The sequence below is a fragment of the Desmodus rotundus genome, chromosome 4 (assembly GCF_022682495.2).
Source record: "Desmodus rotundus isolate HL8 chromosome 4, HLdesRot8A.1, whole genome shotgun sequence".
NCBI classification, from domain to species: domain Eukaryota; kingdom Metazoa; phylum Chordata; class Mammalia; order Chiroptera; family Phyllostomidae; genus Desmodus; species Desmodus rotundus.
This window is the reverse complement of record NC_071390.1, coordinates 55,951,651-55,979,033: the sequence shown is the minus strand read 5'-3', so window position 1 is coordinate 55,979,033 and position 27,383 is coordinate 55,951,651. Positions and strand designations below refer to the sequence as shown.

The 27,383-nt window shown below is 44.8% G+C and overlaps 1 pseudogene across 1 annotated transcript; it reads right to left on the bottom strand.

Annotated features, from left to right (window-relative positions):
• Positions 1-22,814: 22,814 nt before the first annotated feature.
• Positions 22,815-26,565, bottom strand: LOC112305361 (keratin, type I cytoskeletal 19 pseudogene; annotated as a pseudogene). Its single transcript, XR_008426766.1, has 2 exons — positions 26,560-26,565; positions 22,815-23,833 (listed from the first exon to the last, which is right to left on the bottom strand). The product of XR_008426766.1 is annotated as a keratin, type I cytoskeletal 19 pseudogene (transcript).
• Between the last annotated feature and the right edge of the window lie 818 nt (positions 26,566-27,383).

Here is a 27,383-nt window from a genome sequence, read left to right as displayed (position 1 = left end):
GTGCCTGAGCTCCTAGGTGTCTGTTACTTTGGCACTGCCAGCCTCTGCGTCTCAGACATCTCTATACCCCCTGGCAGTGCTTAGCACAATGAGGCTCTCCATAATAGTCTGCCCACTAGAATTGAATGTGCCATTCATCAACTGGGGAAGTTGTTCCAGAGGCATGGCACAGTGGCAATATCTGGCTATGGGGCCAAGGAAATTGAAGTCAGGAGGACCCTGTTGGGAAGACACCCAGCTGTGACTTCAGTGATGCCATTTCTGATTAAAGGTGGTGCTTTCAGGGAACTTTCCAGACATGTACTAACTGATTGGAGCCTTATAACACACACCAAGATTTAATACAATGGATCCTGGGTAAGTCATTTTGCCCCTCTCTAACTCAATTCTCATCTCGAAAAATAGGAATAAAAAATATCTGCCCTTCCAGGATTTTACAGTGATCAAATTAGTTCATAAGTGTGATGTTTTATAAATGTAAGATCTTCCTCTCTCTCTCTCTCTCTCTCTCACACACACACACACACACACACACACACACATATACAGTTGACTAGTGATTGGTTTTTCTATCTTCCCACCCTGATAGCTGGTGGGGAGCTAGCAGGGCCCAGAAGTCCCTTTTCCTGACCTGAATTTCATCCTGTCAAGTTCCCCTCTTGGCTGCAGCCTCCAGAGAGAAGGGGCCAGCATGCTGCTTGCTGCAGATGAATCATGAAATATGCTGGTGACAAGCCTAGTGACTAACCACCTAGTCAGCACAGTAGGGAGACATTTTTCAGGTGGGAGATTTAGGAACAAAGGGTCATCCCTCTCTAAAGGCAAACACCTGAGAGCCAAGAGCAGCAAGAACCTTAGGCGTTTGCCCTAGGTGAGGAGAGAGCTCACTGATAACGTCTTCCTCCCTTCCTGTGGAGCCTGGACTACTCCAGCCCAGCCTTGATTGTCCAGGCTCTGAGCCTCTCTGGGCTTCTCAGCTGGCCCCTGGCCTCAACTCATCTGGTCTCCCATTGTCATTGATGATGCTCAATACATATTAATAATAATAATGATGATAATAAGCTTTGCATAAATTATTTCACTTAGTTCTCATGACTTGCCAGCAAGGTAAATACTATTATTATTCCTGTTTTACAAGCTGGGAAACTGAGGCATAGAGAGGTTAAAATGTACCATTGTACTAAGTCATATGCCTAGTGGATGAGAATTCAAGCCCTGGCAGTTTGACTACACAGTTCGAATTTTTACCACCACTTAGACAGAAGAGATGGAAGGAAAGAAAAAACAGAAGGGAGGAAAGGAAGGATAGAGGGAGGAAGGGAGGAAGGAGGATGTTTTCTAAGTTGTGCGGAGGAAATGAGATACAGCATGTGTGAAAGTGCTGTGTAACATTTAAGGTGTAAAGATGGACTAGTACCGTCATAGTTAGACCAAGGTTGTCCCCTTCAGGAAGAACTGTGTCCTCTGTAAGCTGGGACTCTGGGCTTTTCCATCAGAGTGCTCTTCCTACCCCCATCCCCAAGGTGAGTCTCTCTGGGCCTGGAGGGGAACAAGGGTCCACAGCAGAACCCGGAGCCTCAGAACCCTGGAGACACAGTGCTTTCTGACCTTGGCCATCTGTGGCCTTGGGTAAGGCCCTTAACCATCTGTTGTACTCTCTAGTCCACCTTTGTCTCCAATGAGACAATACCCTGCCCTGTGGACCTGTAAGGACCCGTGTGTCAGCCCCTGATTCAGCAGTCAGATTTCAAGCACTGCACAGCCACAGTGACCAGAGGGGACCGTACTAGGCAACACTGACACAGAAAATGTCCATCCCCACTGAACACTCTGTGGGCTAGCACTGTTCCATATTCATTTACAGGACTTTTGGTTTTGCAGTAAAGCTTACATACAATGAATCTTATCACCCCAGAAAGTTCTCTCATGATGCCCCAGTCAGTCTCTGCCTCCAGCCCCAGAAGTAACTGCTGTTTGGACTGTTTTTAAAATCATTAAGTTAATCTTGTCTGTTTATGAAAGAATCTGATTGGCTTTGCCAAGGGTCCCCTGAAAGCTTGCACCATTTTCCACTCCTCTCAAAAAAATGAGAGGGTTTTGTGACTAATAATTTCCATTTTCTCTCCTCTTCACACCACTGGCTCCTTCTATGCCTGACAAGCAGTGTAGACTGGAGCTGGTCCTTGGGAATATGGCCTGCTTCAGGGATCCTGCAACATTCCAACTGCCCCTGATGAGATTTGACCCCTGGGGACTGGGTGGACATAGTGCCACTGTGTCCCTTTCTAGGAGTGTCTGATTGGTGTTCCCAGTGCAGGCTTGGGGCCAGGGGAATGGGAGAGTGGCCAAGGAGAGCAGAGGCTGTCACCTTCCAAGGATCATCAGGGCAGCGGTTGGCCCAGAGGTCTGATCCAGGCCACACAGCCTGGACTGGTTGGTCACTGTTGGCCCTAAACCTGTAGAGGGGATTACAGGATAGTTGAGTCAAGTCTGAACTGGAAAGGAGGAGCTATAAATCACTTTTGGGTTAAAATTCTGGGGAAGGGGTAAAGAGCCACATGTTACCTTGTTGCTTCAGGTCAGTTGAAAAAGGCTCAAGAAAGAAAAACCAAATTCAACACTTTGTATGGACTTTCTCACCAAGGCCTGGAAGATTTCCAGGTGCTCACAGCCACCCGCAGGCTGGCTTCTCCCCCATGCCTGCATCTCCAGGGGGCGGCCAAAGGAGGTATCTTGTGCTGAGGGCCAGCTAGAAGGACAGAAACCATGATTTCACAGACCTCTGAGCTGGCAGAGAATGACCTTCACAGAATTTTCCTGGGTGGGGGAAGGAAGGGGCCTGCTGGGATGAGGTAGGAAGAGGGTGCAGGGATGGCTGTGACACCTAGGCCATCAAAGGGGCTGAGGTCTGGGTCCAGTGCCCAGCAGAAGGGACCTCCATACAAGGCCTAGAGACTGTCACCTCCTGCTGTCTGTTGGTTGTGATCACTTCAATGTGTATTAATTGTCAGCTAGGCCAGGGTGAGAGAAAGGGGCCTGGTGGCCTGAACCACACAGGAGGGAAGAGAGGGCAGCAGAGGACTCTGGGGATGGGGAGGAAAGAAGTCAGGAAGGATGCGGCTGGGAGCTGCCCTGAGAAGTTGTTGGAGGTGGCATATCTCTGAAGCTGGCGGGAAGGGAGCAGGCTTGGAATAATGAGGTGCTTAGGAACTCGCCCAGTAACAGGTAGGCCACAGGTATCCCTGAAGCTGCATGGTGGCCAGGCCAGAAAATGATGAGGCAAGAGTCAGATGTGGAAGGGGAGACCTTTTTGCTCCTTGGGCAGGACCTGGTAAGTCAGTGAGTGTGTGTGTGTGTGGCTGGTTGGAGGGTGGTAGTGCGAACTGTGGAGGCTGATCCAGGGGCTCCAAGGGGGTCCTGTATGAGAGGCTTCCACAGACTTTTAGGAAGTCCTAGAGATCTATGTTCAGGGGGGTCCCCGTCTTTCATTCCTGCCCCTTCTGTGCCCCAGAATTCACAGCATACAGGCAGGTTGCTACCTGCAAGTCCTGTGCATGCAGAGGCCAGGTAGCCTGCCTGGCCCTTTCCTGTCCCTCTACCCAAACACATATTCAGAGAGGGAGAAAAACCTCTTTGCCTCCAGCTGGGACCTCAGTGTTATCAATGACCTGTCACCAAAGTCAGCTTTGAAACCTGTGTTGGGCACCAATGATCCACAGAGTTTGGTCCGAGATAGGCCTGGCAAGGATGGACAGATCCTACTTATTCAATAAGGGGCAGGAGCAGGGCCAGAGGTGGGGGTTGAGGGTTGTTGTTGCTGAGAAACATTAAATAAACACTTTCTTATCTTGAGTAGTTGGAGCTGTCCAGCCACAGCTTGGTATAAACTCACTTGAAATGTAGTAAGCTCTCCGTCACTGGTGGTATCCAAGATGATTCTGGATAAACATTTGGCAGGGATTGTGTGTGTGTGCATGTGTGTATGTTTTAGATTTTGGGCATATCTGTGACCCACTTATTTATGTGTATTTATTTCTTCATTAAATAATTCATTCTCTTGGACATAAATCAATACGTGTTAAAAGAAAACTTGAAATGATACCATAAAGGAAAGACAGAATCATGTGTTATAAATAGAGAATAATCCTTAAAATCCCTTCCATCACCACCATCACAAACTAAAACAGGCTTATCAGATCCTTGAGGGATACTGTTGTCTGCCCTGTTGTCTGGGTCAAAATGGAGGTGGCAGGTGTCAGAGGATGCTGAAGAGAGATTCATTCCTGATGAAGCTCTCCTCCCGCTCATCAGGAGCATTGGAAGTGAACTGGAAAGGAGACAGCTCCTGCCACGTGATTCCTCTAGTGCTGCTCAGCACCACTCCCAGATGCCCCTTGGGGTAGCTTCTCCCTGCAGCCACACTCCCCTGTCCTGTTTTCTGCAAAACAAGGTGTTTGGAGAATAATTTTGATGCTTTAACAATTCCTCCAGCTTCAGACTTACAGGATTCTCTGGTCCAGTATGACTTCTCAGCGTCGGCTTTCATGGGGTCAAGGCTGCATTGACCCCTTCCTGGCTCCTCCATGAGCCCCTGCTAGCCCAGCAGGAAAAGCATGCTCTGCTGGTGGGCTTCTGTCTCCTCAGAGACAAAACCTGTCCTCAGAATCTCTCTGTTCCCCCACCCCTAGCCCTCCCTGCTTCAAGTCTGGCCACACTGAGAGCTTCACATAGGCCAAATATTGGTTTGAAAACTAAGATCCCATTAAAAAGATTATTGTCTGCCTCCTTATGCAAGCCTCTGAGATGGAGCCTATCCTTATTTGAGTTCAGGGGCACTTTCAAAAGAAGTGGTGGGGTGGGAGTGGGGGTGGGGGAGCCTCTTTCTCTCTGAGAGCAAGACTGTCAGAGAAGCATGCTTCATTTATGGCTTTGTCCAGAACTTGGAAAAGTGTTTTGAAATATTTTCACCAGCAGGTGGTCAGCAGGGTGATGTCCTATTAACCATAGTACTTACGCAAGAAGACAGCGACACCTGGCTTGAAGCAAGTCCATGATGTGAAAATTAGTGAGTAATTATGCACTTTACACAGGAAGGGTTGCTGTAAGGAACCCTTTAAACAGACAACCCCTGGTAACCTTTATGTAAAATTCTATTTCTTCCCAGGGTGTGGTAAGGACTTAATAAGATGACCATGTTTCAATGAGATGCATTTTGGGATGGATTTCCTCCCAGAAACCACTAATCTCCTTTATTTCTCTATGGATTTCCCTATTCTGATGATGTCGTGGAAATGGAATAATATAATATATGGCCTTTAGTGTCTGGCCCTTTCACTTAGCATAATGTTTTCAAGGTCCATCCATGTGTAAGAACCTCATTCCTTGAAAAAGTGGTATCTCCCAGTGGTTTTGACTTATATTTCCCTGATGCACACCTGGGATTTGACCCCAAGTTTCTCAATTTCCAAATCACTGCTTTATCTACAACAGCAAAGGACCAAGACAAGGAGAAATGTTTGGGGGAAAGAAAATGCTTTCTTTCCACCATTTTTTCCTATGGTGTCTAAGGGACATGGATTAGTTCAGGTCCCTGTATGAAAACTTTATTGAACACAAGAGGATGGGACAGTATGTTTTAGATGATGCAAAAAGCTCAAACCACAACAGACTTAAGAAGCCAAGGGCAGAGATGTTGGGAACCGCCCTGCCTGGTTTCGGAGGCTGTAACCCACCATGGTTAAGGCTGAGTCAGAGTTGGGACCATAAGCCATGAAGGAGGCAAAGCTTATCTCCCTGGCAGAAGTGCCACCTCTGCCCACGTCACCCTGCTTGGCCCTGAGCTTGGCCAGTTAGCCAATGACAGGTAAGAATCCTCAAGGGAGGAACGACCTAAGACAGGCTCTGGTCACCAGGGATAAGCTCGCAGGGAAGGACTCTGGGGGGCTGTGGCAAAAGGGGTTGATGGACCCTCGCCCCTTGGCTTTGAAATAGCCTGAGTCCTCATTCTGTCTGCAAGAAGTCTCCTAATCTCTTGGCTGCCTCACTTCCCTTGCCTGACTTAAGCCTGAAGCAATGACAGAGGGCAGTGCAGTCCTGTGCTGGGAGGGGCGGATTCCCTAGGGAATCAGGCCTAAGAAAAATATGTACATTCCTGTGAAACCTACTTAATCTGTACCCTCAGCTTAAAAGATAAGGGTCCAGACCTGAGATGAGTCTGGCGCCTAAAGTTTTATGGCCCTCTAGCTGATTTAGCTGATTGGCTGTAGCTCAGACTAAGCCCTCGAAGTTCTCTGTAAATCCTGTATTGTTTAACCCTTACTGGCTGACAATGATTGATGAGCTTTATCTGCATTCCTATGCAAATGAACCTAATAAAAGCCCATGGTGGGAAAGGATCAAGGCCCTTCTCCTTTGAGAGATCGGCCACCTATCCTCCCCAAGCAGATCTTGTCTTGGTAGTCTTTTTCTTCATCCATGGCGGACGGGGGGGGGGGGGGGGGGGGGGGTTGCGTTAAAGCCCCCCCGACAAAGAGAGGACTCCATGGATGAAGAACCAGCTTATTTAAGACATAATAGTAAAAAACAAAACAAAAACTGTAATAGTACCTACTAGAAAAGAGACATTCATATTGCCAGCAGAACGAGCATGGTGCCTGCCTCCCACTCCCTCCCTCTAGCCCCTCCCTGGAGGCTCCCTGACCATCTCTGCCTGGGCTGCATTGGGTCCCTCAGGATGCTGAGGCAAACTCAACACTGATAACCACTGTGCTCGTTGCTGACCTTTCACAGGGTAATGCATTTCATTGCTCTACAAGTGCGTACCAGTCAGTTTAAGCCTTGTTCAAAGATCAATTACCATAGCTTTTAACCTTTGAATCCTCAGTGCCTGGTATATAATAGGTTTTCAGCAAATGTTTGTTGAATTCATCCATTTACCCATTCAACAAATATTTATTCAGCATCTACTTTGTGCCAGATGCTGTTCTAGGCTTCAAGGATACAGTAACGAATAGAACAATTAAAAATTCCCTGCTCTCGTGAAGCATACTTTCTAGTGGATAAATGAATAAAGTGTACACATATGTGTTTGAGATAATGAATATGATGGGAATTTGTAAGCTTACATGCTATATAAAATAAAAAATTATATTCACAAAGAAATAAAAATAATACTAGCATCACAAGAGTTTAGTGGGGCGTTGACTATGTGCCAGTCACTTCTAAATGATGTATATTTATCACATACATGTGAGGAATATATGTGTAATGTATATGTGATTATAGATATGAGGATTAAATGGAGTTTTATGTATTCACACACACACACACACACACACACACACACACAAAAAAAAAGGTCTGTCCAGAAAGTATCCAGCCACATACTATGAAAAATAGATATTTATTGAAGAAAATACAAGATATAAAAAACATTGTACATAAAATAATTTAAAAAATAAAGTGCAACTCAAAAGAAAAAAAGAAACATTGTAGATAGGACAATGGCACCTCAGTCCCCTTCAAAGTAGGCACCTTGGGACCTCACACAGTTCTCCCAATCACCATCAGCTGCCCCGTTGTATTTTCTCAAATCTCGATGGTCCGAAATCTCTTTCCTTTCAAAGTTGATTTTAGTTTTGGAAAACATCAGGAGTAACAAGGCACCAAATCTGGGCTGTAGAGGGGCTGAGTCACCTGGATGATTTGATGTTTCACCAAAAAGCTCTGCACAAGACATGAGGCATGAGTAGGTGTGTTGTTGTGATGAAGCTGCCAATCACCCGTTGCACATAGCTGCAGCCTTCTGAATCATCTGAATAGTTACTGTGGAGGAATGTTGAAGCCTAACACAAAATTTAGTGCAGATTCATTGCTCTACTCACTCAGTCATTTTGAGTGTGACAGCCACCAGTATACACACTAACTCAATGGCATCTACTGCCCCCACTGACTAGTACAGTGAAGTCATCATTGTTCACACAGGGGCATTCCAGTCCACTCTCCTTGGCTGCCAGGTTATACTGATGTCGTACAAACCATTCTCATTATATTAACAATGGCTGGACTTTTTCTGGACAGGCCTCATATATATACATATATATGTAAAATCCTTTTATTTATTTATTTATTATTGTTATTCTATTACGATTGTCCCAGTTTTTCCCCCTTTGCCCTTCTCTGTCCAGCCCATCCCCTGCTCCCACAGTCAATCCCCACACTGTTCGTGTCTGTGGATCCTCCATACATGTTCTTTGTCTGGTCCCTTCCTCACAGCAACCCCATGAGTTAGAAGATACAAGATATTCTCATCATCTCCACTTTATAGGTGAGAAAACTGAAGCACACAGCAATTAAATAACTTGCCCAGGATCCCATGGTGATTAGGCAAGAAAGCCAGAATGTGAACCTGGGACTATAACCCCAGCACTTGTGTGCTTCACCACTATACTGTAGCCCCTCCCAGGACAGGAAGCGGACATGAACTTGGCCTGAGTTGGCTGTCTGTGTTCTGAGTCTTGGCCGTAACAGCTTTTATTCATTGGGTCCACTCTGCTTGGCGTGGGCCTGGGATACTTGGATTGACTGACAGATAGATAGACCCTTAGAGCAGAGGTAAGAATATCCTTCAGGATCCATTCTATCACTGGTCTGTCCCTACAGGGCTATGCTCAGCCTTAATGGCCCATGGCCTTGAACGTGACCCTCCCAGAGTATATTCCTTCCAGCCTTCTTGCTGCCCTTCTCCTAGGTGACTTTGTGGGGACCTGCACTTATTGCTGGAACCTACTGAATGACCTCATGGCTGTGGCAAGGGCTTAAGAGTCAGGAGCCTTACTTCTTGTGCCTGCCGGGTCAGTGTCCCCCAGGCTGGGCAGAGAGCCCCCTAGTTGCTTCAGGAGGGAGAAGGGCAAGGGCCAGGCGACTCGCTGGGTTTGGTCACATTTTCTCCCTGATCCGGGTGTAGATGAAAACAGGGCTGTATCCTAACCCTGACAAGCTCAGGGGAGGCCTAGAGAGCATACTTTACAAACTCAGAGAATAGAAGTAACCATGTAGGATTGTCTGCGCTTGAAAATTCCTAACTAAAAATGAGTCATGGCAGGTAGTCTTGTCCTCAGCCTGTAGCTTCCTTGACAAAGGTTACCATATTTTTCAGACTATAAGAGGCACCGCACCATAAGACACACCTAGGTTTTAGAGGAGGAAAATAGGAAAAAAATTTTGAAGCAAAAAATGTGGTAAAATATTTAATAACATCCTTTAAAGCAGAAATCCTTTTCTGCTTTGACATCTTTCCACAATTATGGTAGATTCAGCAGGAGACTACAGTATGCTGTCGTGTCTTTCTACAACAAAGTACAGTAATGACAGAACTATCGGCACTGTGTCCTTCATAGTTATGCTGAGAATATCAGCGGATGATGTACTGTAATGGGGAGATCTGCTGCTGACACTGTTATGGGGGGAGATCTGCTGCTGGAGGGCCACAGGTTGTGCAACACTCTTGTATGGGGACAGCAGTGTTGCACAACCTGTGTGGCTCTGCAGCTCTTGCCAAATTACAGCTTCCATCATCCCAACCTGTCCAAGCGTGATGGGAGTTGTAGTTTTGCAACAGCTGCAGGGCCACATTGACAGGTGACCCTGCAGTGGAATTTGCCTATGTTAATGTTAATGGGGGGACACACCAGTCACGTGATGGAGGCACCTACCGGCCCCGCAGGCCTTCTTCTCCTAATGTGCCTGAACCACCTGTACCCTCCTCCCTAGCACTATAGTATGCTGCAGCGGGAACTCCATTCCTACCTCCCTTGCTTCGCACCACCGGGACACCCTGTCCTCCCAGCCCAGGGCCCCACAGCGTCACCCCACTCCCACTGCTGCCAGCTCCCTGCAGCAGCGACCCTGCTCCTGTCTCCCAGGACCCCTCTCCACCGCTGCCCACCCTGTTGCCCCAACCCCCCGCGAGCCAGGTAAGCTACATTCCGACTATAAGACGCACCGCCATTTCCCCCTCAAATCTGGGGAGTGGAAAAGTGCATCTTATAGTCTGAAAAATACGATAATTTTTACCTTAACTGAGCCTGTCTATTGTCTTTGTGCATCTAAGATAACAAACCTTTGGACTATCAGAGGAATCTTTTTCCAGACCCTTTAGGGCACAGCTTTCCACCAGAGCAGGAGACCACTGCACCCCCCTCATTGTTATCTTGTTCTCTGAATACCATCTCTATGTGCTGTAGATGTTAATTACCCCGTACCCACCAATGTAAAAGTACGTGTCTCCTCATTTTACTTTTTATCCAATCCCAGAGAGTTCCCCGCTTTGCTTTCTCCCACCTCCCTGTAATCCACCACAGATAGATTTCATGTAACCCTCCCTTTAGTCTCATCCTTTGATTATAAGGTATAAAATAAGTTGTAACCCTGCCATTCTCAGGAGCATTTTCTCAATCCACTGAGATTTTGTTTCCCTGCAATTGTCATCAGTTTAGCTCAAATAAACTCTTATAAGACTTTTTCTTAGGCTGGATGTTCTTTTGTCAACATAGGTGAGCTGTGAATGTCCTCTGGGTTTCTCCCTGTAGAAGGTGGGTGGTCCATCAAAGGCTGATCTAATCACCTCGGTTCTGTCTGTGCTTAACAGACACTGGAAGTGCCTCTGAGCAGGAGTCAGAGGGTGGAGAAACATGCCATGGACCCTCAGATTCCAAGAAGCTAGGCTGCAGAGCTTTCTGCTAAGAAGCAGGTAGGTAGGACCTGCCTACTCTCATTCATGGCTGTACTCCAATGCCTAGGCCAGGTGAACACACAGTAGGCAGTTGGGGAGTATCTGTTGAATGACAGGCCTATAAAGGAAAGTAAATCCTATCTAGTTCAACCCTCTCATTGAACTGGCAGGAAACTGAGGCCCACCAAGGGGAAGTGGCTCAGCTAAGCCAGTATTTATAGCCAACAGATGGGAGAACCAGAGAACAAGGCCAGGCCTCCAGCTGTGTACTTTAAAGAGATGTTCTTTGCAACACACCAAGTGGTCGAGATCTGCAGGATGCCTCTCCTAGAGGGAGCCCAAGCACAGAGTCCCTGCTTCTCCTCTTCTCCCATTCCCTCTGATCTCCAGGAACATCTGCTCATTAGCAGCCCAAATCAAATAGATAGGGGGTTGGGAGGAACAAGTTAACCTTTGCAGTTTAAAGTACTTTCACCAGAGGAGGGGAAGGAGGAGAAGGAATAGGAAAAGGGAATAATGACAATAATACTGGTGGCTATGACTTATTGAAGACCTACTGGGGGCCAGGCACTGGGAATGGCCCTCTTTACATATATTATTTTAAATTCTTTAACATTCCTAAAATATATTGTCTGTCCATGGTCAAACGATCCTGGTTACTGCTTAAAACAAAGCAAATGATGGAAACTTTCTCAACAGGATGGAAAAAAATACGCCCAGGTACCCCAGACAAGTGCTCAGGAGTCTAGTGCTCAGCCCAGCAGAGGGGTTGTAACAGGGTGCAGCCAAGGGGGACCTCAAATAGGGATTTGTAATGGGGTCCAGAACTCAGTGTCCAGGAAATACTGGAAAAAAAATATAGGATGTTCTCACCCCCACAAGTCTGAGCTGGGGGATGGGACACATGGAGCAGGGCCATTGAGAGTTGTTTTGAATAGCAAAAATTTTGCAGATAACCTCTAGAATGGTCATTTAACATATCTATAACATTTAACTGTTTTCATAGATATGTTAAACAGCTGTGGCCCTGCTTTGAGCCAGGGGGATGGGAGTGACTTCAACCTAGGATGTAACTGGGAGGCAACTCCCGCTGGTTACAGCACCTGTGTAAGAGCTTGGAGATGATTGGCTCCACACCACAGGGCCACACCTGCCCGGACTTACTATGGCAGCCCAGTAAAGCTGGAAAAAATACAGGAATGCTGGCAGCTGTGGCCAATTGTGGGAGGAGTCAGAAATGGTGCGGCAGAGGAAGATTGGCACTGGGATTTAAACCCAAGTGTGGCAGCCATGTGGTGTCTTTTTGGGACCACACAGCTTGGCCAGAGAAGAACCATGGACTTCTATTTCTTTATCTGAGATATGGTACCCTGGACTGGGCAGAGGGGGAAGGAAGGATAAAGTGCTTGTGGGTATTCTAAAGGACTTTGGGATCTCAGTGAAGACATGAAGTCACTACTCTTAAGTTTGTATAACTCTTTAAATAAATAATCCCTTTCCTTTCACCAACCTTTGACATTGAGAGACGCCTTTTCCTGGTGGCGGGCAAGGTGAACCTAGTACAGGGTGGGGGACCCCCGGAGCAAGGGTGGGTCCATTTGGTAATAGTATATCATTCCCCCAGACCCGAGTCTATTCTGTATCAGGGTCAGTGAAACTCTCCCTGCCTTGATTGTGGGTGCTGTGGTCCTGGAGCCTGCAGCTACAGCATGAGCTATGCAGCCACAAGGTCTTGGGCTCTAATGTCAGCCCCACCACATGCAACCAAGTAGTTCCCTTGCACATTCTTAAAGTAAGTGGCTAAGACTATCTACCTCTTAGCATTGTAGAGAGGGAGAAATATATGTGACAAAAAGGATCTTGAGTCCATATCATGGCACATAGTAGGCATTTGGCAATTGTTAGTTCTCTCTCCTACCTGTAAACCAGTGTCTACTTCCAAGAAAGATGATGGCCTTGCATCCTCTGTCCCCAAGGAATCAGTATTTTAATCAATGATGCTTAGAAATCACAGAATGGAGGCTCAAAAAGTGCATTTCAAAAGGTAATTGGGGACATAATAAAAACGATTGACATGTCAACTCAAGAGAAATTGAAATGTCCTGACATTTTCCACCTGATATATGAATGAAATTTGAGATAGGTTTTTCCCAAATTTGGTAAAAATTCTGAAGATATACATGACGTTACCCATAATAAGTTGTAAAGCTGAAAGTAACTTTTCTAAACAATCAATGATAAAAAAAGTAAAATTTTGTGAAAAAAAAAAGTAATTGAGAGACATGTAGGGGCAGAGGGATTTCCTTTTCCCTAATGCTCTCATTGCTGGTTAAGGAGCAGGTTAAGAGGTAATTATAACATTTGTATATACATACTTTAAACATTTTATTGTAACTTAAAATACATGAGCATATATTAATCTGGCACTTTGAAAACTTTTATATTATGGAAAATTTTAAACATATATAAAATAGGCGAACTAATGTTTTGTGTGTGGCATGACATCACCCAGCTTCAGAAATCATTGAATCATTGCAAGTTTGTTTTATATGTATCTGTCCTCAAAATGGTATGGCATTGAAGAAAAATCCAAATGTAATTTTATTTAATCCCTACTATTTCAGTCTGCATCTGTTATGGACAAAACTGTGTCCCTCCAAAATTCCTATGTTGAAGCCCTTGCCCCCATTGGGATGGTATTTGGAGATGGGGACTTTGGAGGGCAGTTAGGTTGGGGGAGACCATGACAGGATTAGTGCCCTTCCAAGAAGAGACAGCACAAAGCTCTGTCTCTCCACCCACATATACACAGGAAAGACCATGTGAGGACAGAGTAGGAAGGTGTCCATCTGTAAACCAAGGAGAGAGCTCTCACCAGGCACTGATATTTCAGGCACCTTGATCTTGGACTTCCAGTTTCCCAAACCATGAGAAGTAAATTCCTGTTGTTTAAGTCACCCAATCATTGGTATTTTGTTATGGCAGCCCACACTTCCTAATGTAGCATCTTTAAAAGATGCTACAAACATCTTTTGTAGCATCTTTCTTCAAAACATACAAACATGACAACAATAACATTATCACACCTACAAAATAGATCTTCAGATATCAGCAGGTGAACTTATGATGTGGGGCTAAGGCTCTTCTCTTGAGTGTGCCCCAACTAACTGGATCCTATATTGCTTTAAACCACAGCTGTCGCGCACAGTTTCAGATTTTTAATGTGGAATGAGAATTTAAAGATGTTTTGGAAGATATGAGAATAGAACTCTCACCCACTGTCTTTTATAGTTGTCTCACTCACATTTTAGACATCATTTTGTTTTTAGAAACTCACTTTTATTGAGCATTTTCAAAGCATTCACCTTAGCTTTCACAGAAATGACTCATTTCTGTACTCACACTTAGTTTTTTGTATTTAGTTATGAACTAGCAATAATAAGTACAACTGGCACAAATAGGCTTGGAAACAAACACAGTTGATTCCTGCTAAGCATCCCACTCAACTTGTTGGAAAAGGGCCTTGGAACACTGGAGTGTGGGCCATGGGCGTTGCATGGTGCTTTATGGGGGAACTAAAAGCATAGAATTATTTGGTAAGCCTGTTAGGTGACGACTGAATAAATGTGCTTCTTCTGCATATTTTGGAGACCTTTTTATATGAGCACAAATGCTTCCATACCAGTCTGCATGTATACTGCATAGTATCCATTATACCACATGTCTTAACCCATGTGTTTCTTGTTGGTGGACACAGAAGTTGTTTACTTTTTGTCTCTTCATTTTGCTTTTTTGCTAATATATAAACTGCTTCAACGAGCCTCCTTATTCACATACTTTGATGTACTTTAACCTATATATCTACAGGATACATTTCTTAGTGTGAAATTGCTGATAAATAAAAATAAAAATATATGTATATAAATTTTTCATTAATATTGCCAACTTGTTCTCCAAAAATGTTACACTAATTCATACTCCCACCAACAGTATTTAAAAGTGTGTATTGTACACCCACTCACCAACTATGACCCAACTTTTTCATTTTGTACCAGTTCAATAAGTAAAAAGTAGTATCTTACTGTTTTTTAAAATTTATTTAATTTTGAGTGATCTAGAGCATTTTTCATGTGTTTTATGGGTATTTGTACTAATTTTTCTATGAACCATGAGTTCATATCATTTGCTCTCCTTGTCTGGTTAAATACTTTTGTGAAACTCGATTTAATTTGACAACATTTTCCCACTGATTTTCTATGTGTGACATAAATTCACGGTGAGGCCAACATGGATGAATGTTCATCAGAAATGAGTGCTTTCCCTCCGTTGTGTGGCCTTGCCCCTGGGAAGAGTTTGCCCTCTAGGGGCTCCATTTCCCTGACACTTTTAGGGTAGGTGAGGCCATGTGACAGAATTCTAGCCAATAGGCTGCAAGCATGGATGATTTGTTTTAAGATTATTTCCATGTTATTTACTTTTTAACCATACAGATTAAAATTTTTTAATGGTCATTTTTAAAAAAATGAATTTTGGGTTTTGTGTTATGCTTGGAGAGACTCTCCCTATCCCAAGATTATTTTTTAAATCATATATATATAAATTTTTAAGTTTATGTTTTTATTAAAAAATTTTCTTTCATCTATGATTTATTTCAGTGTGAGGTAAAAAATGGGTTTCTAGCTTAGTTGTTGTTTTTCCCTGTAAATGGTTAGGCAGTCATTTCTATTCCATTTATTGAATAATCTATTTTTTAATCACTGACTTCAATTACATCTTTATCATCTACCAAATTTCAATTTGCATTTGGGTTTATATGCAGACTCTTGTTTTGTGAATTTTTCTATCTATTAATGCATTGTACCAAAGTGTTTTAATTATTGTAGATTTACAATAAATACTTTAAAACATCTGGTGAGGAAGTCTACCTCCCCTTTCCCCATCATTTTCCTGGCTATTCTCATACATCTGTTTTTCCAGATAAACTTTAGAATAAATTTGCCTGGTCAAAAGAAATTATGTTGATACTTTACTGGGATTGCTTTGAATGAGGAAAACAAATTTTTACAACACTGAAAGTTTTTTTATTTGATAATATATCTTTTACTTTATTCAAATGTTATTAAAATTTCTCATTGGAGGTTTAAAACCTTTTTCATATAGGTCCTGCACAGTTATTATGAAATATATTCTTAGGTGTTTTAATCTTTTTTCTTCTTATTAAAAAAGGGATAATTTCCTACACTATATTTTTGGATATGTTTTATTGATTATGCTATTACAGTTGTCCCAGGGTTCCCCCTTTGCCCCCTCTACCCAGTAATCCCTATTCCCTCCAGCAATCCCCCCCATTAGTTCATGTCCATGGGTCATGCATGTAAGTTCTTTGGCTATGCCATTTCCTATACTGTTCTTAACATCCACTTGTCTATTCTGTACATACCCATTTGTACTTCTTACCCCCTGCACCTTTCCCTCCATTTTCCCCCTTCCCCTTCCCAACCGATAACCCTCCAAATGATCTCCATATCCATGATTCTGTTTCTTTTCTGCTTGTTTGCTTAGTTTATTTTTTATATTCAAATTGCTCACAGTTGTAAATTTATTGCCATTTTAATGTTCATACTTTTGATCTTTATATAATAATGGTTTGGTGATGATGAACTGCTTTAGCTTTACCTTGTCTGGGAAGCACTTTATCTGCCCTTCAATTCTAAATTATAGCTTTGCTGGATAGAGTAACCTAGGTTGTAGGTCCTTGCTTTTCATCACTTTAATAACTCTTGCTAGTCCCTTCTAGCCTGCAAAGTTTCTCTTGCAGATGACAGTTTTATAAGAGCTCCTTTGTAGGTAACTACCTACTTTTCTCTTGCTGCTTTTAAGATTTTCTCTTTATCTTTAACCTTTGTCATTTTAATTATCATGTATCCTGGAGTGAATATCTTTGCACCCGTCTTGTTTGGGATTCTCTGTGCTTCTTGGACTTGTATGTCCATTTCTTTCACCAAATTAGGCAAGATTTCTTTTATTATTTTTTCAAATAAGTTTTCAATTTCTTGCTCTCTCTCTTCTCCTTCCAGCACCCCTATGGTTTGAATGTTGATACGTTAGAAGTTATCTCAGAGGCTCCTTACCCTCATTTTTTAAAATTCTTCTTTCTTCCTTCTGTTCTGATTGAAAGTGTTTTTCTTCCTTATGTTCCAAATCACTGATTTGATTCTCAGCTTCATCCACCCCACTCTTTATTCCCTGTAATTTTTTTTTTTTTTAATTTCACTTAGTGCAATCTTCATTTCTGCCTGGGTCTTTTTAATGCAGTTGAAGTACCCAATGAGTTCCTTGAGCATACCAATAACCAGTGTTTTGGTTTATCTCCATTTTGTTTATTTCTTTTTCTGGAGTTTTGTTCTTTTCTTACATTTGGATCATATTTATTTTTCTCCTCATTTTGGCAGCCTCCCTCTGTTTGTTTCTATGTATTAGGTAAAAATGCTTTGACTCCCTGTCTTAGTCGTGTGGCTTATTGTAGAGAAGTGCACCAGTAAGTTGGATAGGGCACAGCCTTAGGTAATCACCAGGGCAGGGTAACCCATGTGAACCAAGTTGATGGAGCCTCAGATACGGTGTTGCTGCTCTGTGGTCTGTGTTGGGGAGGGCTCAGAAAAGGTACAATGACCTCTGCCTGGCCTCTGGAGTTTTGTGTGGGGGAAAGCTGTCCATCAACACTCACCCTGATGCCAGACACTTCAGATTCTCCCTGTATGCCACTGGTGCCCTTTCAGCTCCTGCCCCAGTGCTGGAGCCCAGAAAGAGTGAGTCCTAAGTCTGTTGCAGGCCATTTAAGAGGAGATGCCTGAGAATCGCACAGTTTCTTCTACCCCAACCTCTCACTGGTTTTTTAGCCAGAAGTTATAGGGACATATCTTCCTGGCACTGGAACCGTAGGCTAGGTGGTCTGGTGTGGGGTTGGAATCCCTCACTCCTGAGGTATCCCTCCTGACTTTTATCTACCGCACATGGTATGGAACCACTCATTCAATGTCTGCTCCTCCTACCCATCTGGATGAATGTGACTTCTTTATTTCCTTGGTTGTCAGACTTCCATACAGTGTGACTTTCTGACAATTCTGGGTGATAGTTGTTTTGTAGTTTAGTTGTAATTTTTGCTGTGGTTGTTTTACATATACCTCCATCTTGACCAAAAGCCTCTCAATAATATTTAATGAACAATTGCGGTTCTACCCCTCAGCTCACTCATGCTGCAGTGTATTTTCTAACTGGCTGTTGTTTGTATAAGAAGAAACTACCCAACTCAATTCTGGTTTTTTTCTTAAAGTTTTCAGTTGACTTGGATGCACTGTGTATAATCATATTATCTCCAGATCATGGTAAAGCTGCTTCTTCCTTGGTAATATATTTGCCTATATTTTTCTCCTTATCTAATTGTATTGGCTTGCACTTCCAGAACAATGTTTAACAATGATTTTGGCAGATTCCTACTCCTGAAGAGCCTATGAGGGGGTCCTCTGCCATCTATCTGTTGGCTACTATCAACATCTTTCAGAGGAAGGAGGGGGAATTGGTTATGGGAGGCCTCTGAGGATGTGCAGCCCTTGCTTGAAAGGCCACACTCTATACACCAGTCACCCTGGCCACCTCAGCACCCCAACCCCACCTGTTCCACCCCTGTAGCATTGATCACATGGCACAGTATACCTTCACTATCTGGTCCCCCTCCCCGGTCCATGAGAATTGGAGCTCTTCCAGGACAGAAACAGGTTCTTTGGTTCACTGCTGTTTCCCTCCATCCTAGTGGCCTGCCTGTCACATAGATATACAATCAATATATGGTCAATGGAATGACATAATCAGATAGACTTTTGCTGTCCTCTATTAAAAATGCCTTTCCTAATACAGCCACTCACATTTTTACAACCTTTCTGGTAAAAAGCCCTTTCATGTACATCATCTTGCTTTATTCTCTCATTGAAAAATCTGCAAAATTTTCTGTCTTAATTATTCTTTTACAGATAAGGCAAAAGGTTCAAAGGAGTTAAGTGACCAGCTTAAGATGGATCAGCTAATGAATGGCAGAGTGGGATTCAGTCATGCTTTCTGGTTCTGTCCATTGGACTGTGTGGCTGCTCAGTTGACCATCCCTTGGAAAGCAGCTCTGAAGACTTTCCATCTTGGTAATGAAATGTGACTTTTTAAAAAGCTATCAGCCAAGGGGAAGAAGGGAGTGAGTGAGGGAAATTGTGCCCCTCAGAAGTTGCCACTGATTTTGTCCCTGTGAGCAAAGGGTAGATTTGAGTGAGAGTCTGGGTAGGTGGGGTATGGCTCGGGGTGGTAGGGTTGAGGGTGTGAGAGGGGTGTCAACGTGGACGTCCCTCAACTCACTATTGATATGAAAAGACCTAAACTCTGGTGTCTTGGAGCCTTAGGAACAGTGATGTAATGTTGTGCCCTTGGAGCTGAATCTGGTGGTCCTATGGGGGGTAATGCAGGTACCTCTGGGTACTGGGGAACCCTTCCTGTACACATAGTTCTATTCCAGCCACTTTGGGATGTCTCAGAGGAAAGAACAAGAGCACTTAGTCCTTCCCCTCAGGGTCCCATGTTCCAAAGGGAGAGAAGTAATTTATCATCTACTACATGCCAGGCCAGATGCTGGCCACCTCACATGCATCATATTTCACCCACTTCTCACCACAACTCAAGAATGACCTGTAATGATGTCCATAAACAGAGTCTCAGAGAGTGAGAGTCACAAGGTCCCCTCAGTCATCAGTGTCTGAGCTGGAATTTCAACCTGGGGGCCTGCAGCACCCATGCTCTCCACCACCCTCCCCCAGTAATGAGTAGTCTAATGCATATGAAGTGTAGGGTGGCCATGCTGGGTGCTGGGCCCCACTAGGGGACAAAATCAGGGAGGCTGCCTGGAAGGTGAGCTGGAAGAGACAATATGAATGGCCCCAGGGGAAGGCAGGCAGGAGGACAGAGCAGCTCTGAGAGGGATGGGTAAGCAGTTTAGTCTGGCAGTAAGGAGAGATGAGAGGGATTAAACCTAGGCCCTGTGTTAAAGGGTAACTTCTCAGTCAGCAGTACTGAAGGCCATGCTCCCTGAAAGGACAACCTTGGTAAAATGGTAATAAAGTTTGTCTACTTTTTCACCCCCCTCCCTGAGCCCAGACTGGTTTCTGATCCTAAGAGGCCTTTCAGTCAGCCAAGGGTCAACTCTCTGCATGTCATCTCCATCCCACCCTCTCCCAAGGCACATCCAGCTCCCCTCCTGTGCCTCTTTGGATATTTGCACCACTTAAGGGGTTCTCAGGGACCAGAAAGCCTCTCTGTGGAGAAGGAATTGGTATTGTAGGCATGTGGCTGGTATACAGGCTGGCAGAAGGGTCTCCCAGAACCCATGACTCTCTGGGGGTCACCCTCTATCTGCTCCCAAGTCCACAAGGTGATCTGCAGGTTCAGGAAGTTGGGGAATTCAGTGGACATCCTTTTCTGCTTTAATGGTGACTCAGAGAGAGCACTGCAGGTAGCTTTCCCATCACTGGCCCTAGGACAAGTCCTTCCAGTGTCACTGACTCCCCGCTTAACAAGCAAAGTGGAGCAGTAACCCCAAGTGGCTGCCTGCCATGGGGTGACTCAATTTCACTATCAGGGTGGAAAATCTTCAGGGGTTACTATTTTCCAAAGAGCTGGCTACCTCCCACCCGTCTCCATTAGTGGCTCTGTAAGAGGCAATCCAATATCCTGGTGAATATCACTTTGAAACCAAATCTGACGTCTCCTGACTTGCCTTAATCCCTGTAAGCCTCCTGCCCATCGCTCAGAGCTGACCCAGCACAGGCCCCCTGTGGCTAGATCCTAAAATGACTTGGCTTGGGAGGTGAGATGGAATGAAAGTGGTGGCTCTTACTTATGGATGAACTGTGAGGCACTATATCTGAGGTCATAGCCCATAGGCATTTGGGCCCCCTTCTCTCCTCAGAATGCTGATTACATTCAGAATGTGAGTATACCCTCCTTGCTTCCTGCTGAGGAGTAAACCCTCCTTAGCTCCTTGTTCTGGGGGCACTGGGCCTTCCTCCCTAACTAGATTACAAACTCCATAATGTTCTGCTCTGTTACCCCCTGTGGCTACTGTGGGCCTGGCACACACACTAGGTCTTCAGGAAATATTGGATAATTGAGAATTTTGGTTTCTCATCTCAAAGAATAATTCCTACTTGCTTAAAAAAATGCTAAAAAAAGCAAACTAGGAGAACTATAATCAGGAAATTGGATATTTTTCACAAGGTGGTCTAAGAGTGCTTGCTTGTGTGTGCACATGTGTGTGCATGGGCGTGCCTGCCCTCAGAGATAAACACGTGGTACTTTGGATCCAAGGCAAAATTAGGCCCATTAGGAAGATACTTGCTGACCACCTGCATACGGGTGCATCCCCCAGTCCTAAAATTGTCCTCATTTGAGATGCTTTTTTCTTCTCACATTGTAACAAGTCCACAGTAATGACAGGGAGCTGAGGCTGGAATGCCTAATGAGCTGTGGATTAAGAAATGATGTGATAGCATCTTGTAGATTGTAATTAACACATGGCCCCTATTATGTTCTATCAGAGTTGTATCTTCTTGCTGATAAGTAATTCCCTAAAATAATCACTTGTCTTTCAACATTTCCTTGTGGTACTAATTGTGAAGAGCTCCTGCCTAGAAAGGCCACACAGAGCATTTTGGGGACAATTACATGGAACCAATAGCTGCTGGGCACAATTACCTGGACTTGAATATGTGGTGAGAGAGACCAAGTGAGGGGAATGAGGCTTTGGCCAAGCATTCAGATAGCACCTGCCTATGGCTGCTGGCTTCATAATGGGTTTTGTAAAGAACTAACAGGTTGCCCCAGAATAGAAGGATAAAGTACTCGACAGGAGTATTTGAAAGGACTTGAATCATTTTTTCCTAAATAATGCTGGTCACGATTAGCTATAGAAAAATTAGAAAATATAGATAAACAAAAAACCATTACCAACATCTTGTCATAATGTTAGTCCATCATTATCACCACCATGACCCTCAGCATCATCAGTGTCATCAGTATCACCATCATTGTAAACAACATTATCACCAACACCACCATCACCACCACCACCATCATCACCACCACCATCACCATCATCATCATCATCATCGTCGTCGTCATCAAAATTGCTACCATTTAGGAGCTTATACTCATTCTACATACTTGCTAGGCACCCTAAATTTGTTACCTCTAGATCTAACAAAAATCTTAACAGGTGGGTAACTATAGGTCCCTTTTGAAGATGAGAACACTGAGACTCACACCGGTCTCAGTTCACACAAAGTAATAGCTATTACAGGTGGAATTTCAATTTGGATCTCTGTGTCGAAAATATGTGCATATGCTGCCATGCCTGTTTCTCTCCTCGTCTGTAAGATGGGGTGATGACCCTTTCTCTCCTGGCTGCCAGGAGAGGTTGCTGTGAGAGTTGAATAAGATAATAGAGGTGAAAGCTTTGCAAAGAGTAAAGTCCAGTATAGAGTGAGGGCTTGTTAGGCAGTGCTTGGCATCCACCCAGATACCATGCTCAGCTGCCAAGTAAGTGAGCAATAGTCATTGCATGGTGTTTAATTGGGTCTCATTGAGAAGCTGAGACCGGGAGGGTGTGTGCCATTTTCTCCAAGGTAAGGGGAAGGAAGGGAGAGTGTAGGCATGGACATGAATTGAGGGGAAAAGAGAATAACTTGACTGATTAGAACAGAGATTGTTCTGAGGTGTAGGAATACCCTGATTCTTCCCATCAGTTACTCCAGTTAAATCTTTAGTCAAAATCAAAACAGTGTGCTTAATATGCAACTGCCATGTCAAAAAAAGTTCCTTAGTCCCTCTTCCAACCAGATTGTCAGCTTCTTTTCTTTTTCCCCCCTTGGGCTATAAAATTTTATTGACAAGTCAGAGGAGAGCCAGAGGTAAAGGTCTTGCCCCTCCCATTTGCCTACCCAGGAGCATCCATCCCTCTGCTGGAAGCAGGAAGCCAGGGACATTGCTGGACTCAGGCGGTCCACCTAGTGGGCAGGTTGTTGTAATAGGCATTCTGGCCCTTGAGCAGGCTGCTGTAGGTGGCGATCTCCTGCTCTAACAGAGTCTTGGTGTCCATGAGCTACTGGTACTCCAGGTTCTGTCGCTCGATGTCACCACGCACATCACTCAGCTGGGCTTCCATACTGCTGATCAGCATCTGGATCTGTGCTAGCTGGGCTCCAAAGCGGCACTCTGTTTCCGCCAGTGTGCCTTCCAGGGCGGCGTTCATGCTGAACTGAGACTGCAGCTGGATCTCCAGACCCTGGAGAGTGCGGCGCAGGTCAGTGACCTCCATCTGGCTGGTCTGCAGCTGCTCCGTGTGGCTAGTGACCTCCCAGTTCAGCTCCTCGGTCTGGATGATGAACTGGGCTTCAGCATCCTTCTGGTTCTTCTCAGCCATGATCTCACACTGGCTTCCCATGTCACTTAGGATCTTGTCTAGGTAAATGCCAGGAGTGGAATCCACCTCCACACTGACTTGGCCACCCACCTGGGTCTTTAGAACACTGATTTCCTTCTCGTGGTTCTTATTCAGGTAGGCCAGCTCTTCCTTCAGGCTTTCAATTTGCATCTCCAGGTCGGTTCTGGTCAGGGTCAGCTCGTCCAGCACCCTGCGCAGGCTGTTGATTTTGGCTTCCATGCTCATGTGCAGGGCCTGTTCCATCTCAAACTTGGTACGGAGGTCATCCGCAGCCAGATGGGCATTGTCAATCTGTAGGACAATCTTGGAGTTCTCAATGGTGGCACCAAGAATCTTGTCCCGCAGCTCCCCGATGGTCTGGTAGTAGTGGCTGTAGTCGCGGGCGGGCTGGGCCTTTGTTTCTGGTACCAGTCATGGATTTTCACCTTCATGTCTCCTTTAGCCACCTCCAGGGCATGCACCTTCTCCAGGTAGGAGGCCAGGCGGTCATCAAGGTTCTGCATGCTCAACTTCTCATTGCTCACCAGAAGCCCGTTGGACCCGACCACTGTGCCCCCACAGCCGCTCCTCTAGCCCCCAGAGGAGGAAGAGGACAAAAAGCAGGCACTGATGCACCATGGCCACCCGAGCCTCTGTGGATGCTGGGCGTGCAGTAGGAGACTCCCCCTCTGAAGTGCAAGTTGCCGCCACTCATGCCCGCAAAGGACTAGGAGGCTGATGACTGGTGATAGCTGTAGGAAGTCATGGCAAAAGAGGGAGCAGAGACGCTAGTCAAAGCAGCTGTGGTCGCTGGAGGAGAATTTTGTATAAAAATTCTAGAGCCACTGTGGATGCTGGAGAAGAGGATATGTGTAAGTTTGAAGCTGTGGGGTGAGCTCAGTTAAGGATCTGAGTGTGAGAGATGGACCAAGCCAGACCTGGAACAGTGTTCTCTCTGATTCTGCAGTCAGCCTCTCAGCTTTCAATCTGCTTGTCTCTGCCTGCCTCACTGCCTTTTTCACCTGCCTTTCTTTCTGACTCTTGACTTTAGGAAACACATAGAATTCAAAAGCTTTGTCCCTCTTGTGTGTGTGTGTGTGTGTGAGTGTTGAAATCAGGAACTGGTTCTCATGTTGAAAGGCAGAGGTAAATAGGCCCCAGCATCCTGAATGTCCATGCAGGGAACCAGCCAAATGCTCAGCCAGCCTTGGACGCTGAGCTCCTCTCCCATGTTGGAAGTCCTGATGGCAACCTGAGAAATTAATTGAAGTTCTATTGGGCAGCTCTCCATGAGGGCACCACTCCAGCCCCCTGTGGCTTCTGCATTTGTCATTCGTCTTGGAAGATCACCAAGCCAGGAGTAGAGTTTAACCAAAAGTAGGTGGAATTGACTCATAAGAGCCAACTCAGGCAGTTGCTACCATCCAAAAAAGAAAAGAGAAGGTGGATTAGGGAGGGAAATTGGGCAGAATGAATGAAGATGATAGTTTGCTGGGATTGGGCAATGCTGGCCACATGCAGTCACACATGTCCTCCAGCTGGGGTCAAGGCAAGAAATAGAGCCTGAACTTGACTTTCACATCCACACATTGTGTTGAATTCTCCCAGGCCCCAACTGCCCTGGCATGCAGAAATAACCAAGCTGATGATATAATGGGGGACTATTCACCCTGATCAGGTATCTTGTCACTGGCTTCATGGCCCTGTGATCAGTGGACTGGGAGAAGTAGAGAGCCAATGACTACTATTCTTTTCATAGTTGTGTGGTGACAGCCTTAGGGGGGACACTTGTGGCCATGAACTTTCTCGGTGCTTTGTTCTGTGTATCAAAGGCTGCTTCTGCCTTCATTCTTGAGATTGCTGCTGGGCTCAGTGGAGAAGAGTGTGTTGATGTGGTATGTGCTCTGGGGAGGTTTTTTGAAGTAAAGAGTGATGTAGGGGGCATAGGTAATGGATGGAGGAGATTTTCTTGGTGGAAAAGAATGAAGGTTTAGGAAATGAAGCTGTTGAGTTGCAACAGTGAGCAAGTAGTTGGATAATTTGAGCTGAAAAATCACATAGGTAAAAAAAAATGTGCACATTATCTAATTTGAGTTCAACCTGAGCCTATGAACCACTATCTATTAGTAGGTCTTGATGCTGAAGTCGTTGCTCCCCCACAGACTCTGCTGTTCACAGAGATTTCCAGGGGAAGTGAGTACCACTGCTCTCAGTACATTTTTCCTATTCTTCAGCTTGTTGCCTCTCCACTCTGTCCTGCACCTTGGCCACATTATCATGGGGATGTGGGAGACAGCTCTGGTGGGATGTGGCCCCTGGAATGTGTTGTTCAAAATCTTCATATCATACCTAAGCTCTGTACCTACAAATAGCAAAAGTGACTTTAAGAGGGCATTGTGAGCTTCCTTACTTGGATGGGCTCACATGGTGAACCTCAGAAGTACTAATTAAAGAGCAGATTCCCCAGAGATTCAGCTGTGGAGCCCTATCAAGTTCTGGCATCCTTTGGCCCAGGGCTAACCCAGCTGATAGTTCAGTATTGGTGCCCTCATGGATCTCCACCCTGGAGTGAGAACTGGGAAATCATTTCTTTGAGCCTGTGACCCCAGGAATTCCTTCTTTTTCATCCTATTCTCTGTCTGTGTGGGTCCATCATATTCTACCTGCTCCTCAGCTGCATTCCTTCTGCTTTCATTGTACAAGCAATGCTTTCCCTTGCTTCCCTTGTTTCAGACTATAAGCACTTGATGGAGAACTAGAAACCAAGTTTTATGAAGAATGTCTGAAGAGTGGTGGTACTGGAGAAGAGGAGATGCTGGGAAGAACCATTATTGCTCTCCTCAATGTACTGTTGTGTGTCTATATCTGGAAGAGCAATCAGATGAGGGTGGCTCAAGAAATAGCATTAAGATCCATGGATGAGAGCTGGAGGGAGACAGACTCAGATCCACTGAAGGAAATTCACAGCTCTATACTTAGGAGCTGAGCACCCATTCAAGCAGCTGATCCTAAAGGAAGTTTATCTATTATCATCTTTTTTCTATCCTCACCTGAGGATATGTTTATTGATTTGAGAGGGAGAGAGAGAAACATTGACTGGTTGCCTCTTGTAAGTGCCTTGACCAGGGATCAAACCTGCAACCTAGGTATGTGGCCTGAATGAGAATTAAACCCACAAACTTTTGGTGTATGGGACAATGCTCCAACCAACTGAGCCACCTGGCCAGGGCTCCATTATCATCATCTTCATCAGCAGCACCACCACCACCATTTACTAACACTTACTGGGAGCCAGGTCCTCTGCTCATAACCTTACCTGCATGATCAGTCAGTATCCCTTCTACTTACTTCCACTTTCTTTTCTCTTGCAGGTTTATTATTCCTATCTCCCAACACCCTAGCTTTTGGTCCTCATGAGGTTTGGAACATGGGACAAGGCTGGAGAGTCTGGGGAGAGGACAGTCCTTGTTGGGAGGTGCCTATAGAACTTTGGGGCTTAGAAAACAAAGTACTTCCCTGATTAAAAAATAAATTTTAAAAAATCACTCTTGTGTATCTGACAACTAGGCCTCATCCTTAGATAAGAAGGCTTTTAAAAGTGTGATTTGGCCCACCCTTCCCTTTCTGAGCCCCTCAACCCCACAAACCATGAGATGGATCATCACCCCCACCTCCCTCCCCACATGGAAAGCTGTGTAGAGAAACGAGTTATTCACAAGTTTATGTGAAATTTAAAGATTTTGGTTTCCTTTTCCAGAGCATTTTTTAAATAGAAGGCTGATCTCTCATAATACAGTGAAAGTCTTTCCCCATTATTATTAAAAGACTACTGTGGTCTGAAAGCAAGTGGGGGTATTTCAGGCAACTTGGCAGGAATCTTGATTCCTTCAACCCATGCTAAATGGACAGAGAAGGATGGCTAGACAGGGCAGGGGAGTTGTTTTTTTAATGGGTACGGAGCTTCTGTTCGCGACGATGAAAAAATTCTGGAGCTGGATAGTGGTACTGTTTGCACAACATTGTGAATATAACCAGTTCCATTGAATTGCACACAAAAACGGTTTCCATGGTCAAAGAAAAGAAAAGAAACAGTGGTTAGGCATCACAGTGAGAGATATGGTGAGGAACCCGCAGAAGGAA